Source organism: Grus americana, chromosome 4 (genome assembly GCF_028858705.1).
Source record: "Grus americana isolate bGruAme1 chromosome 4, bGruAme1.mat, whole genome shotgun sequence".
NCBI lineage: Eukaryota > Metazoa > Chordata > Aves > Gruiformes > Gruidae > Grus > Grus americana.
In genome coordinates, this window is record NC_072855.1 from 80,676,922 (window position 1) to 80,692,185 (window position 15,264).

The window sequence follows — 15,264 nt, forward strand, 5'->3', positions numbered from 1 at the left end:
AATGAACTTTCCCAACACACCTCCGGCAGTGCTCAGTTTTAACTTCCCTGTTCGTTTCCTAAACAGCAGATTTTGGCTCTCCCAGGCTACACAACAGCTGTACTCCTGCAGTGAGTAAAGCTGCTCATGTCTTCTCTCCGGTCAGCTATCTCCAAAGTAGCCAGTAACAATATTCAGGACTGGGAAATTGCCCCTGTGCCAAACACATTAAAAAGAGTAATCAGCAGCCTGAGAAACTGATATAAAGGAGTAAGTGCCTACAGCTTCCCAATCACCACAGCCTAGTGATCTTTCAGCACGTAAGGTCTTTTTTTTAAGAAAAAACAGCCTTCGAAACATGTGAAGAAAGGAAGAGACAACACAGACTCTAAACTCTGAGAGCAGAGCTTTCTGAGTAAGTAACTTCCAAGCGTTCCCATATGGATCCACACGGATCTGACCCTCACAATCAGCAGCTACAAGCAGTGGGAGGGTAAGCAGCTTGGGTGTTCCCCCTCACACAGTGAGAAACCCGTGCTTGCCAGCATGCATAACTTTGGGGTTTACCTCACAGAGACAAAGAAACGTTAATTAGTGTCTGCATGGGCTTGGGGGTTGTTGTTCGGGGTAAGAAGGAAATGCTACGGAGTTTTTCCCGAGCCTCTTAAAAAACTATAATTACTGAGCTCTGTGTGGAACGGCGGGCTCAATAAGACATTGAAAACTAATCAGCCAGTCTATAAATAACACCATTAATCAAGCCCAGTGGGGAACACAAGAGATGAGGATCCTTCCACCAGTGAAGCACACACACATCAGGGATGGAGCACAGCAGCTCTTCAGCAGCGGCCGTGGCCGAGTGCTTTGCCAGAGCGGAGGATGCCCATGCAGGGGTGCCTCCAGGAGAGCACAGCTGGCTGAGCAGGGAAATACCCGAGGCCAGCATCAGGGCTGCAGCTGCAGAGGTGGAGATCTCCCCAGACAGGACCCACCAACCCAGCACCTTTCCTCCTCTTGCAGCTTTCTGCCTCACGCTCAGTCAAGTGACCTGGCTGCTTATCCTGGAAGATTTTCTAAGGCATTTCTAAATCATTTTCTAAGGCAGCTCAGTCTAACGATCAGGAGCGTGCTAATCTCCATAAAGCTACTTCTTCAACCGCAACATGGAAACAGCCACCCTCGTGCAAAGATGTCAAGGGCCTACCGTGCATCTCGACTGTCGCCACTCACGCCTTCTCCTTAGAGTGACCGCTCTCCTAAAGCCCGAGCTGCCCCCAGGACGGCACGGCGTGATGGCTCTGCAACAGCACCCAGCCCGCTGGGATGCTCTTTAAGGTCGGGGCTGCATTTTATTTCGGGATGTTGCAAAGCGCCTCACAACTGCATAGCTAAAAAGTATCCCTGGCAAGGAGTGGCCTGCAGTTGTTCTTTTTGTTATCGTGCTGTTTCTAAAGCTCGCAAGTGGGAGACAGGAAACCTAGCGCAGTCTATTTAAAACTCCTTTACCTCCCACCTGAGGATGGCAGCTGCCTCTGAAATCTTTCCTTTTCTGCAAAGTTCGTGTTTAATTATGCATTGTTATTTATATTTGCTGCTTCCATGGTGCCTTTGGTATTTAATACCACACATGTGAATGAGTAGCTGTACAAAGACACTCTGCTCAGCTCTTCGCTCATCTAAAAATATAGCCTGCTAGGATTGTTTTCTTGATGCTTGCTCGACAGACAGCAAAAGAATACAGTACTACAGACTGAAGCCTTTTCCAAAGGAAAGCCTGCTCCTCAGAAGTTCCGTTGCCCCGCAGCTTGGCCGCCTCTGCCTTGCGCAGGGAGCGCCAGCTGCCAGAAGCAAGAGGCAGCGCCTCTCGACCCACGCGGCCGTATCTCCGCTGCGCATCCAGCACTGCCTTCTCTCAGGCAGACATCTGCGAAATGTTTCCCTATTTTTTACCACCCTCTTCAGAGCTCTTCAAGAAAGCATGGGTGGCCTTATTTTATATTAATCAACTCCCCACAAGACTGGTTTGCCTGTTGCTGCCATCTGATGTCTCATGTCCTTCCCAAGCCGCCACAATCCCTGCAGAACTCATTCACTGTTTTAGGGAGATCCCTTGCTTCTCACCATAGATGATTCTGACCTCCTCCGGCCGCCTTATCTGCCTCCTGCGCTGACCTCCCGTTACCTGCATACTTGAAATGTTTCATACCATTTATCGTAACCTTTTGGGCTCTTGGCTCTTCTTTCTCACTTTCTTCGGTCTTTGTTATCCTTATTTATAATCTTCACATTCCAGTACTGATTGGTTTCCTAAATCAAGCCTAGACAATAAGTGGGGGGTACGTGCCTCTGCCCAGCAGATCCCCCAACAATTACATCTGAACCAGCTGACCAATTTCAGCCAGGGTCTGCAGAGGTATTATTCTCAATGAATTAAACTCCACGTTTCATAAAAATAGTGCCCTGAGTAACGGAAGTAGCATAAATCATTGCTCTCATTGAGGAAACGCTGCGGTGTGAGCTCGGCTGCCTGGCTCCAACTCCCACAGAGGAGAGGGATTTTACACAGGGAAGCCATACAAAACCAAACTTCTGAAGTTTTGTCTGCTCAGAGCATTTGTTTCCCAGCACATCAGCCTTACACCTCTTCTGTCTGCGCTACCATCCTGTACGCTGCTTTTCTGCTTAGCTGTCTGTACTTCCAGGTATGAGTCTAGGATACAGCTGACATCATCCATAAACAGCACCTGGAACTATGTTTAAAAATGAATAAAGTTTTAAAAAAAAAATTTTCAAAATGGGTATTTTTCTAATGGTTCCACCTCTTGGAGTCATGAGTACTTACTTTAAACTAACGCCAGGTTTGCTGCTGTGGTAATAGAAGACCTAAGTCCCAGAGGATCAGACCCCCAAACGTTAATAGGTTTAGTAATTTTTAATGTCTCATTACTTCTAAGCCCAGTGTTACTCCTAGAAGAGAGGATGGAGCTTAAATTCTGATTTTTAAATCATTCAGGATCAACAGGAGTGTTTATAACCACTATCAGAATAAAAAGCTTCCCTAGAAAAATAACTGCTCGCACGTTGACGCTTCTGAAATTGAGATTAAAGCAAAGAACTCCCCTTCCAAGTTCTACAGCGATATGTAGGTGTGTCCTGCTATTTTTTGCCTTCATCTTAAATCAAAACTTAAGAGGCAACCCTTCTCCACTACAGAAACAGCCAACAGCACAGACACAAAAATAAGGAGAAGCACCAACAAAGCAGAACTTGGATCCGACAACCCTGCAAGGAGGGAGACGAAGGAGTTAAGGTTGCTGGTTTATCCTCATAGCACCCCCGCGTTATACAATGTCACAGGGCGTCCTGAGATCCCCAGGTCAGCCAAGTGACATAAGGAGAGTTGGGCAGCTTCACCTCTGGCTATCCTCATCCTGCAGGCTGCAGGCAAGCTCTCAGCAGCTGATGAGCTGGAATTATGTCTCCTTGTGAATGAAAACGTCCCCAATCTCTTGGCAAACAGTAAGCCTTCCTGCCTCCTCCATGCTCCGGGCTCCCCCCGGGCAGGGTTGCAGAAGAGGAGAGAGACCACGCTCATCCTGGGCACCGACCTTGCGCTCGCCAGTGGGCATGCTGCTTTGCAGATCCTCCCGCTGCGCCTGAAGTGAAAAGACTGGATTGCTTGCGTATTTCTTATTTTGTTACCTCCTGTGGCTGGTCCAGAAATAGCCCGTAATCCACATATCTGTCACGCTCACAGAATCTCCTTTAGCTGAAGTGGAAGTGCCCTGTGTGTCAGAGCACAAAGGCCCAGGTCCTCTCCTGGACAGAGCACATGTGGATCTCAGCTGGTAGCGGCGAGGTCTGCACAGGTTTGTTAGTCTGTGCTCACGGGACTCCCGAGCCAAACAAAGAGCCCGGACCAGCTGGAAATACGTGGACAAAACAATTTTTTCATCAGAACAATTCTCGTAAATTAAACTGAAACTGCTCCTTGGAGAGCATGCAGTTTGCACTAAAGCTTTTGCTGGGAAAAGTCTCTCAGTTCCTGGGTAAACTCTCAAGCCTGCCACTTAGGACACTCACCTGAGATGGGCAAGAGCAAGATTCAAGTCCACAGTCTAATAAGGCAGATAAGGAATTCAAGGCTGTTTCACAGACACCTCAAAATGCAACAGGTTCCACCTGTGAAACCCCCTGGGAGGGCTTTTTCATCCTAACACAGAGCAAGACAGGTTTTAAGATCTCAATAAGGCTCACTGAACACATGAATCTGGGGACCGAATTAGGTATTCTTCCCAGAGGTCTGCAGCAAGATCCAAGTCTCGAGTAGAAACAATAATATCCACATCTTGGATTCGGATGGGTCAGTAAAGCTCAGGGAAAAAAAACCACACAACCCAAAATAATTCAGAGTGCTGCTGGCTGCTGCTTCTAGGAAAAAGGACTATTTAATACAAATTTTTTTGTATGCATCACAGGCACATCCATGCTGATATCTGGTAAGACAGGATTACTAGCGCTGATCTTTGTGCCATAAGCCAATCACCAAAAGGGAAAAGAAGAAATTTTCCAGAAACAGTGCAGAGGCAGCTTGTGCTTTTCTAAATGCACAGGCCATTGCTTGAAGGCAAATCAAAGCGCTAAGAAATCATGGAGCTGTCTTGGGATGGCAAATTTTAGATGGATATATCTCACACTCAAGCATCCATCACACTCAATCTAATGGCTCCGACGCAGTCATGCCGAGCACGCAGTATTTCAGGGCAAAGAAACACAGAGGCCAAGAAGTCACTTGGAATTAATTCAGACTCACAGCTTTCCTTCTAGGAGGGTTCTTCACTTATACAACTCCAACTTAAACAACTTCAATGAGCACTGACCTTCAGGTCCACCGAGAAAAAATCTGGAGAAAGGAGACCGCATTTTGACTGTGCAATACCGCCTAGTCCTACTTGTCCAGTGTTTTTCTGGCTTTCCCTTTTCTCTGAGATTGGATGGGTTTTATTTGACCTGACCTCAATCCCACAATCTGGCTGCGCTGTGTTTGCACAATCCCACACAAACGCACAAACAAGCTGCTTCGGCGCCGTACCTGTTTGCAAGCAGAGATCTGAAAGCAGTATTCCCATTCATTTGGGTTCCTCACTTCATTTGGTATTGGCCAAAGGATCTTTGAGAAAATGAACTCCCTCTTTGTCTGTGAGAGAGACCTAATCCTCGTTTTGCCCTGGAGGATTACTGGGTACTTAGAAAGGCACTCACATGCACATTTTTGGTTTGTGCCAGCTGCATTTGGGTCCACAATATGTAGGGTTTGCTTTGGTCTTTAGGTTTGACAATAGGCATTCCACTGCACCCAGACCTCGACCCCAGAGACTGCCACCCTTTTAAAGACACCCTAAGTCGATGCTTTCTGAAATGTGGGCCTTCCCCTGCTTTGCATGAGTAGTTCGCCCACAGACAGCGCCTGTGAATTCAGCGTGCAGGCAGGCAGCTGGGCACGCAGCCCTGGAGACCAGAGTCTTTTCTTGTGCCGTCGAGCCAGTGGTTGGAGCGCACGGTTCCCTGCGTGGCCATGCCAGAAAGACCCGGACCCTAGCTGGAAGGAAGAACCCGTAGGTCTGAGAAATTAGCTTTTATCCCTAGTCGACTCCCGGCTTTTTGTAAGAGAAGTTTACAGTTATACTCAAATATAGCTTACTGTTTGTGACACGGTACCACCCAAAGAGCCTGTCTGTTCAGGCACTGGAGCCCACCATTCCTGGCTTGCACACACTGATATATAATAAAAGGTCATTCCTTTTATTACAGGAATAATAATTCCTATAATAATTCCATATGCTGCAGCACCAACTCTGTCCATAGCTGGGCTTTTACCTCTGTGTTGTTTGTGCACAAGGTGGGTTTGCTGCTGGCCATGATTTTGCTCTACCCATCAAGCTCAGGAGCCCTTACAGCCCACTGGTGTTCCCACACGGGTAAAGTGTGCTCTGTGTCGCTCTGGCCCAAATCTTTCTAGGATCGTGGCTTAATTCTGTAAAGTGGTAATTCAGGATGTAGTTCAATGGAAGTACAGGACTCTCATCTTCAGCTGGTGTAAATGAGTAGAGACTTGAGCAGCTCTCTGCCTGCTCAGGGGAGATCTCACCTTCTCAGGAGGTGAGACTCGAGAGGTTACAACTGTCTGGGTCTGGCAAATGGTACCGCCACAAAAAAGTGGAATGCAAGCCGCCCTACATCCCGACTCCACTTGTAAGTGAAATGCTTTCCTGCATCTTGTACCGAGAGAGTTTTAATCCCCTTAGAAAACAGGTCTACCTGCTTATTATGTCAAAACAAAAGTAAAAGTACAGAGAAATGACATTTTCATTCTGTTCTACCCCAGGACTAACAGGACTATCTACAGACTTGCTCTTGACCATCACTGAAAATCTCCTGAGGTCTTCCAGAGACATTAAGTCACACCAGCCTTTGGGGAAGCTGTGGGATTTGCTTGGGCAATCAGAGCGTCACCCTTCTTCGGGGGCTGTTCAGGACCAGGAAGTCACTAGGAACAATCTTTCAGACCTGGCCATAAAAGATTGGGATCAACTCTCTCTGAGGTGCAGAAGCACTCAGATCTGTCAGTCAGAGGTGCCTGAAATGAAGACGATGTAGCGCAGAGCTCACACAAGCAGAAGGACCATTAACATATCTGTCCCTTTAAGGACCATGATTGCCTCGCACAGGTAAAACAGTAACGTTATCTTTACAGGTTCTGGGTATCCCAACGCTGAATCATGCTGATCAAGAGTCATTCTGTATACATTACAAGATCTAACTGTTCTTACATAACACAAAAGAAAGCACAAGCTGGCTCCAAAGGACAAGTGTAAATGAAAAAAAAAAGTAACTGCAGCTCCTACAAAGGCAGGCAGGCATAAGAAGGAAGCAAAAGTCATACTCATATAAAATAATGACTGGTTTCCATCTCAGGATTACAGAATTAAAATGATTCCATAGGGAAAGACTACAAGCCTTCCAAGCTGAAAAAATAGTTATGTTCACAGAGAGAGATTCAATAAGCAGAAGATACTTTCCCAGAATTACTCTTTTTTACACTCACCCTTCAGACCAATGACATTTTCCAGACACAAAAGGGCCGTCCTAGGGAGAGGTCTGAATGTCAGGCAAGACGTGTCCCACCTGGGACCTGGCCACGGGGTGCAGACCCGAGACCTGAAAGGCAAGCCTAGCCCTCACCGGGAACCTTTTCCAACAGCACGTAGGAGCTGGGGCGAGACTCGATCTGCTGGTGCAGTGGTTTGCGTGAGCACTTCCTAATATGTTAAAGGCAAAACAAACTAGGTCAGTTCAGACCAACAATTTAAATGGTTTAAAGCTAAAGATTAAGGGAATGCTTACATGAACTGTTCCAGTGGCAGATGGATGAGGTCTCTGGCACTGATGAGCAAGCGAGGGCATTAATCTCTTCCGCCAGCACAGCTGGATCTCTCTGGCTTGCATACACACTGCACTTTAAGGAACACATCCTGAAATTTTACCCTAGCAGCTCTCCTTTGAAAATCTGGATGTTACTGAAGTGCTGGAACAGTAGCTCAGCTGTTTTTTGAAAAACTGGTCTCAGTGGTTGGTACTGAGCGAGTGACAATCTGAGCATCTGTTCAGAGGGGGCAGAAGAAAGCCTTATATTCACGTGTCACAGGCATGATGGACATTCAGCATCAAGAACCAACTCAAGTCTGCAGCTGAGCTCTCTCTCTGCTCTCTAACCTGATTATTTTGCAGTGTTTTCTGGCATGCCAGATTTTAATTGCAGTAACTTGATGGGTGGAGTGTATTTTACAAGCCTAAATCACCTTCATGGGTGTAGCAATGCCTAATCCCCAGAATATGAGCTACTTTGTATGAGCTGCTTCTCTATCCCAATTACCCACCTCTTCCTGGACAAATTCCTGAATCCCTTACTCAACACAGCATCCGTTTACTTCCTCAGGCCTTCAGCAAGAGACTTGCTCAAGTGAGAAATGAGTATAGACTGAGTAAAGAGATAAGGATTTTGTCAGCTGCTTTACAAAACACAGTCTCTGCAGCACCTGCAGCATCATTGTGCACAGAGTTCACAGACCTGTAGCTCTCAGGGACTGCAGTGTAGAAAAGCAAAGAGAAAATACTACAGTTGCTACGCCGGTTGTCCATCCATCCCTGAGGCAAGAAACGCTATCGTTGGTTCATCATACCTCCTCTGCACCACGTTCAAGGGACAGAACCAGTGGAAAACCAATGTACTGGTCCAGGGAGGGCACAAGAATAGCCTGGCAACAGCAGAAAGACTTGAGCTTTTCAGGTACCTACAGAGTCCACAGATAGGGTTATAAGCACAGAGCAAACAAAAGCCTGCTGAATACAGCAATCTGGCTGATCACCTCCTTGCATTTTTTTTTTTTAAAGAGTACAATGAGTTTGCTGTGGTTACTGTCCCCCTGCAGCAGTGATATCACAGCTTTTTTATAACATCAGCCATAAACACAGTTATAACTCAAAGTGGGCAGCAAAGCCCATTGATGTGAAGCCATTTAAGTTACAACAGCGTGCCCAAGCTAAGGCCCTGCCCTCTGAGCATTTTGTGATTCTCTGACTTTCGATGAGAGTGCCCAACGTGAGATATAGAAATGCTGGTTGCTAAGCTAAAAAATAAGTATCCGTTTGTCACTCAAATTATTTTTAGTATCTGCCAGTCCAGCAGAGATGCGAGCTACGTCTGACAAGAGTTTGGAAAAGGATGAGGACTGCAGCCATGACAAGACACATCAGATGAGAGACGGAACCCTTGGCCCCTCTCACCGGGCGCTATGCCTCAGTGCATCCCCACTGCGCTCACACAAACCACCTCAAAGGAGGAACCGGCCTTCCCGACTCCACTCCCTCCGGCAGCGATGGAGGCCCCCGGCACCTGCGGCTCCTCCAACAAAGGCAAGGGCCGGCCACCTACCCCTGCCCTGCCAAGCCAGCTGGAGTGCGGGGCGGTGGGGGGCCGGCCACCCCGAGCCCAGTGCCGGCGGTGAGGGAAAGGCGGCCCCGCCGCCCCACCGCACATTCCTGCTGCCAGCGGTAAGGGGCACGTTCGGGGAATGTGGACAAAGCAGCTAATTTTAAAAAAGAAGCAGGAGGGAGGTGAAGAATAGGGAGGACTGTAAGCGACAATAAAGCAATTATTCCAGTTTCAGCGGGCTGGGGAAGCTTTGTAAGGGTGGAAAAGACAAGTGGGCTCGAGTCTCATGATTAGCACTGAACAGAGATGGATGAGAAACTAACACCGGAGCCACAAAAACCTTCGCAGTTGCCAGCAGCCAGGTCTCATCTCGCGGTGGGACGCTGCCTGTCTTTGAATGGCACTGCTAAGTAAAGAGTTAACTTGTTGCCGTCTACATAATGAAGTCTTATACAGCCTACGTTAGAAACAGGATTAGTAACATCATCGCTGATATGTGAACAACTGCTAAGAGTAAAGAAGTCATGAACATTTTTCCTTCAATTGCAGGACTGGGGAACGTAGAAATTTCAGGCCATTTAGGACTAATCGCTATTGTTACGCAGCATAAATAGACCTCTACCTTCCTCCTGCTGAAAAGATACTACGAGCATCTTTCCTCTACGCAGCCTTATGTGTGGGAACTCTTCTGTGCACCCTGCCCACAGGAAAACTCTTCCCCATCACCCTGTCTACTGTGTTTTGATCCGACAAGCCTGAGTCCAGACACAAGTCATTCCTTGGGCTCAAAGCAAGGTCAAAGTTGGGACTTTGGATGTTCTACTGCATGAACTGCAGGGCTGGATTAGCACCCACGGAGGCTGGGGAAGCTCACACGCTCACCTGGATGAGGTCAGGGTCTTCCCCGGTGATGCTGTCCTTGAGTACCAATGGGGCAAAGCACCTCCAGGAACAGTTAAGGGAAATTACACTACAGATCAGCATATGGCTTTGATTTCTAGGGAAATGTCTCAAATCCTGCTGGGTTCCTGGGAACATGAAGGTGCTACTCTGTAGATAAAGAACCTTTCACAGCTCTTGGGAAACCCAGAAAACCCCACTTAGCCTAAATGCCTATCAGCTTTTAATGGGACACATCTTAAAAATCCACCCCAAACCACTCTATTTGAAACAGTATGAACTGCTTTTCATCAGAGCAGCTCCAAGCACATCAAGACAGCACGGAGGAGATGACCACCCACTGCAGTGCCAACCTGCAGTCTGACTTGAGGTCTTCCTCAGCTAAGCGGAAGACGACCATTTACGAGTTAACGAAAGACAGCTCACATGAAAAATTATTATTCCCCAGTGTGAACACCAGCACCCTCTCAAAGGAAGCCACATCTTTGCTAGGGGCACGCAGCAATCTGTTGTGACAGTCTGGAAATCTCTGCTCTGCAGTCAATAGGAAAAAGAGGAGCCCAATCTCAGCCTCTCCTCATACACAGGACATGCTGTGACCATCCTCGTTAAAAAAAAAACCCCTCCAAAATTAAGCGTTGGTGGAGCAAGTCCCAAACACAAATTGTCATTTCAGTCAGAAGTGCCAAACTCTTTCACAGAGCGAACAGCAAACCCAAATCCTATTAAGCAGCCATCAGTGTCAATATTTATTCCTCAGAAATCAGGGACAAGTAGCCTAATAAATGGTGTCAGACTGAGCCCGGTGAGATGGCAGCAGAAGGGGATAGCCTTGGGGAAAGGACATGACATTAATCAGCATCACCCCTGCAAAACCTTTGACAGAAACAAGGTAGTAAACTCATTAGCCACTTAGAAACTAAGCTCCTTTTTTGCTTTGCACAGTGATAGCCCACAGTTTCCAGCCTGAAGGTTTGGCATCCTTCACAACAAAGCCACCAGGCCCCATAAAACCTTTTCTTTTCAGTCTACCTCTCAGCACACACCTCTCTCTGGTCCGGAGAGGCTTTGCTGGCTTAACTGCTCTCTTCTCTGACACAGAGCAGCACCGTCCTGAGGTCTGGACTGCAGCGCATTAAGCACTCAAATTAGCACGGAGTTAGGAGAGCTCCCAGGCAAAAGATGTCTGCACAGGAAGACAAACAAACAGAGCGATGATTTCACAAGGCAAACTCCTCGGCCGCAAGAGCCACTTCAAATATCACAGCTTCTCCTTCTCCTCGCAGATCATTCCTACCCCTGGGTGGTGGCGTACGCTGTCTCGTCGGATGTGCTAACTGCACCATGCGTGCAGCCAAACTGCACATCAGGGAAGGGAACCAGCCCAGCTTAACTTCTGCCAGATGAGTCTGCTGAAGACGCCTGTGCCAGAGCCCGGAAAGAGACTCAGCTTTCCTCTGCATCATCCTCACTAAAAGGAGTTCACTTTGGGTGAAACACAATGATGGCACCAGGTCTTTTGACTGATGTAGCTCAGTGAAGATATTTGAATTTATATTTGCCTCTCGCTTGACACAGAGGCAAGATTTTGGTTTTGCTTATATGCTGTTGCTAGGCCTTCTCTTACCCCTGCATTTTCTTGTTACTCTTTAATGATTTCTACCCTATTCCCTGTCCTCTGCACCTGGGATCTAATAATCAGCCTGAGCAGTCAGGACCAATACATACCCTTAACAGACAAACTATTGGGAAATCTGCTTCGAAAGAACTTGTGAGCTGCGTAACAGTACGGTTTCCTTCTCCCTGCCTAGATGGGAAAACACAGTATAAAGACAAACCCACTCCAGGCTTGATCTTTCCATCAGGGCTGTAGCTGAGCTTTCAGAGCTGTGCCTTACAGCACATATTTGCTCCCATCTATCCAGGGAAACTTAAGCTGCCGTAGCACGATTAGGATGCAGCCATCTTGCACAGGGGGTCCTGTCCCCACTATAACTGTATGGTGCGCTGGCCATCAGTTATCATCACGTACTTTACTTAAATTAGTCTGAAATGGAGTCTGTCTCCAGCCTGGAGCCGGTTTGTAACTGCAAAGGAATCTGTGCCCTCCGTAACGCACGAGATGGGATCAGGGCACTGCTGGAGAGCACTTGGCCTGGCTATTTTTATTGTCTGCCCGAATATTTTTCTTCAACGCCGTTTTAAGTTGCTGAAAGAATAGTAAAGATGAGATTTTTTTTAAAAACAGAAACACTGGTAATCCATAGGAACTCTGCCCTTTTAACTTTTGCATGTTTCTCAAATTTTTGCCCTTGTTGCCAGGATGCTGAAGGTATTTTGAAGTCACAGCATGATGAAATCTAATCAGGGTGAAGTGGGTTGGTTTCATTTTCATCAGATTCCTCTTTCAAAGGCACAAATGTACGCTTCTCATCCTTCTCCCTACCACTAGAACTGAGCCGATACAGCAGTTACTGCTACATCAAAAAAAGCACCCAACCCTCTTCCATCAAGAACAACTGATGATTGAAATTCTTCATGTTTCTTTAAACCCAAAGGACAGTGACGCTAATTCAAGCACTGGTGCAACTAGAATGTAAAGGATTAGAGAAGGGGCTCTCATCTGAATACAGGCAAGCATGCATCACATCACGGTTAGCCAAGCTTTTCACTCAAGTTAAACTTGGCAACAGCCCTCCTAAATCATCGCTTTCAAACATACACAGTCTTTTCTTATGTCTCTCTTCTTTCCACTTGGGTATCACAAAATTTTAGATATTTATATCCTCTTGCAACTTTGGGTTCTTTGGAGTGAATCATCTATTTTCAACACAGCACATGCCAAGAAAAGGGAAATGCTTGCAAAGACGAGCATGCACATCGACGGTTTGCATCCTTCTCGGTCTCCTCCGCAGGACAGATCACCCTCGGGGAACATCCCTGTCGCATCCACAACAGGGAGAAGGACAGGAGAAGGATGACCCACCCTCTGCTTGATTGCCACTGTCAAAATGAGGGATGGTGCCATCCCGGAGGCTGTCAGACAGGATGGCTGAGACAGCGGGAAGCTGTGAAATCCTACTTTTGGAGTGGAGTCAGGGCTTCTCTAAAACCGGTACAAGAATTAGGGAAACACTGTCATTGTCTCTGCCCTGGTTTACAGGCATTTAGCCGAGCTCTAGGTATTGTTCCTTCAGGGCAATACAGTTTATCCCCACTGTGCGGCTTGCTTGTATGCCTGGTGATATAAAGGTCGTCTTTGTGTGGTGAGGCTCAAGATTCCCAACTGCACTCTTAGAAGAATCCCAAGCACAAATAAGCTTCCACTTGGGGACATTCATGAATAAGCATTTGTAATGGGCAATTAGTACTTAATTCCAAATGTCTGACCTGTCATAGATTTGGGCCTAGGTCTGCGGCGAGCAAAAATCAGCCTCGTTCCATTTCCAGGTCGATAACAGGTTTTCCTTACCAGCAACTCAAGCATCTGAAACGCCGATATCATACACAGTGTGGCCACAGCAGGCCTGATCCTGCTGACCATAAGCCATTCTCTCTACTCCCGCATCCATTAAAGTCAGCCACCTTGCCACTGTGAGCACAGAGAACTCATCACATTAGTTCTGCTGAAACCCGTGCTAAGAGTCAAGTCGGCCCACCCCAGGTTTAAAATTGAGTGTGTGTTGAATCGAGGCCCTCAAAACAGGGGTTCAGCCTTCACCCCTTCTCCTACGCCCATAACGCCATTCCAGAAGCAGAGGTACTGCAGTCTCCACCTGGATGTCCAAAGGCCGGACACTGAGCCACGGTTCCCAAACTCCAAGTGTCGACCATGATAACTCTTTGCCTAAACAAATGTTAGCCAAGCTAGAAATTCTGGTGGGAATCATGCAGGGCTAGGGAAGAGTGGCATTATAAAATACCCCGTTTGATATCACATCCTGCTTATTTATTTACTTATACCACCACTGAGGTGAGGAAGCCCAGGAATGGACCAGACCCCACCGTGCCAGATGGTCTGTAAACACCGCGGTGAAGGATGATTGCTCACCCAGAGGGTTTACCATTAAAGTAGGGTCCTCCCTAACTAAACAAACACGGGAAGGATGTTTTCCCCATCACTGCTGTTCCCTCAGCACCCATCTCAAGTCCATCTGCTCACTGACGCCAACTGCATCCTACTGCAAGGAGCACAGCTTTTCTCCCGTTGCTGCCAAGAGCTAGGCCATGACGCAGAGGGAGAAGGGCTCTCTTCACACCGCTTTTCTTCTCATAAAAACCCCAGGGTCTGTTTGTTTGCCATCTACTGAACACAGGGACATTTGACGAGGCTTTTGGCAGCTGCAGAATCACAGCTTGCCTATCTCCCAGGGGCAGAACTCCCACCTGCCGTGGTAGCAGCCATCTCCGCAGAGCGATGCCAAGGAGGCTGGAGCTGACTGGGTATGTAGTCATTGGCTTCTTAGCAATGTTTTATATCTAAACTTCTGGCCTGCTAATTTCTGGAAGAAAAGCCTCTGTGATTATTAATTGCAGCCTGAACTTTTCCATAAAAATTACAGTAATCCTTATTCCAGTCAAACCGAGCTTCCCTCTTCGATTTAAGAACCACAGGTGCCAAGCACCATTCAATATGGGCCAACAAGCTCTCAAACCTCTAAATGCCCATATTATGGACCTGCAGGAGCACCCCTCTCTCTCCCAAGTGTAAGCTGGCCTGGACTTCACCTTTCTTAGTCAAAGGAGTTTTAGGGCATTGATGTTCCCTAACATTGTTCCTGCTGGAGTTGAGGAAAACCTCGACAAGCACCTGGCAGGACCTGAGTCAGGCCTTCGCTGCTGAGAAAATACACCAGGCTGCTGAGATTCACCCCACTGCTTGCTGGGCAAAAGAGAGCAAAGCATGACTGAGGTTTGGGATGAAACATGCACGTGCTTCAACGGGTGCTGCTGGTGTCACCTAATGGGCAGGGAGCACTAAACCAGAACTTTAAGGCTGGGTGTAGGCTGATGAACATGCAGAGATCAGTCTTAAAAAGGCTTATAGCAGGGAATGAGAAAAACACATCTCTGGACCTTCTGGGCAGAAGAAACAGAGGAGAAAATTGGAATGAAGGCAAATGAGATCTGTGGGTCACATTCCTCCCAAATTTACAAAGAAAGATGCTGGCTGATAATGTTACATTTGAATACTTTTCTGTTCTGAGCCATTTTTAGAAGTCTGTGGGTCATTCCAACCTGGTGATAAAATTTCTCAGCTTCTGTCCCAGTATCTCATTGCAAGGTGCATGCCAGCAGAAGTACCTCCACGAACACTACACTACTTACTAAAACACGCGACAACCACACAGGGCGCACAGAGAAGAAACCTCCTGCTGTTCAGATGCCCACCA

General features: G+C 47.3%; 1 protein-coding gene across 6 annotated transcripts in view; it reads right to left on the bottom strand.

The window, feature by feature from the left end:
- SHROOM3 (shroom family member 3) overlaps nucleotides 1–15,264 on the bottom strand; it is a 151,540-nt gene that overhangs the window by 36,513 nt on the left and 99,763 nt on the right. The window contains exon 1 of one of the 6 annotated variants that reach the window (XM_054824669.1): nucleotides 4,793–4,810. The exons of the other annotated variants lie outside the window; for them this stretch is intronic. The gene's annotated coding sequence lies outside the window, so the exon portion shown is untranslated. Of the gene's footprint in view, nucleotides 1–4,792; nucleotides 4,811–15,264 lie in introns of those variants that run through there. 6 annotated transcript variants of the gene reach the window in all.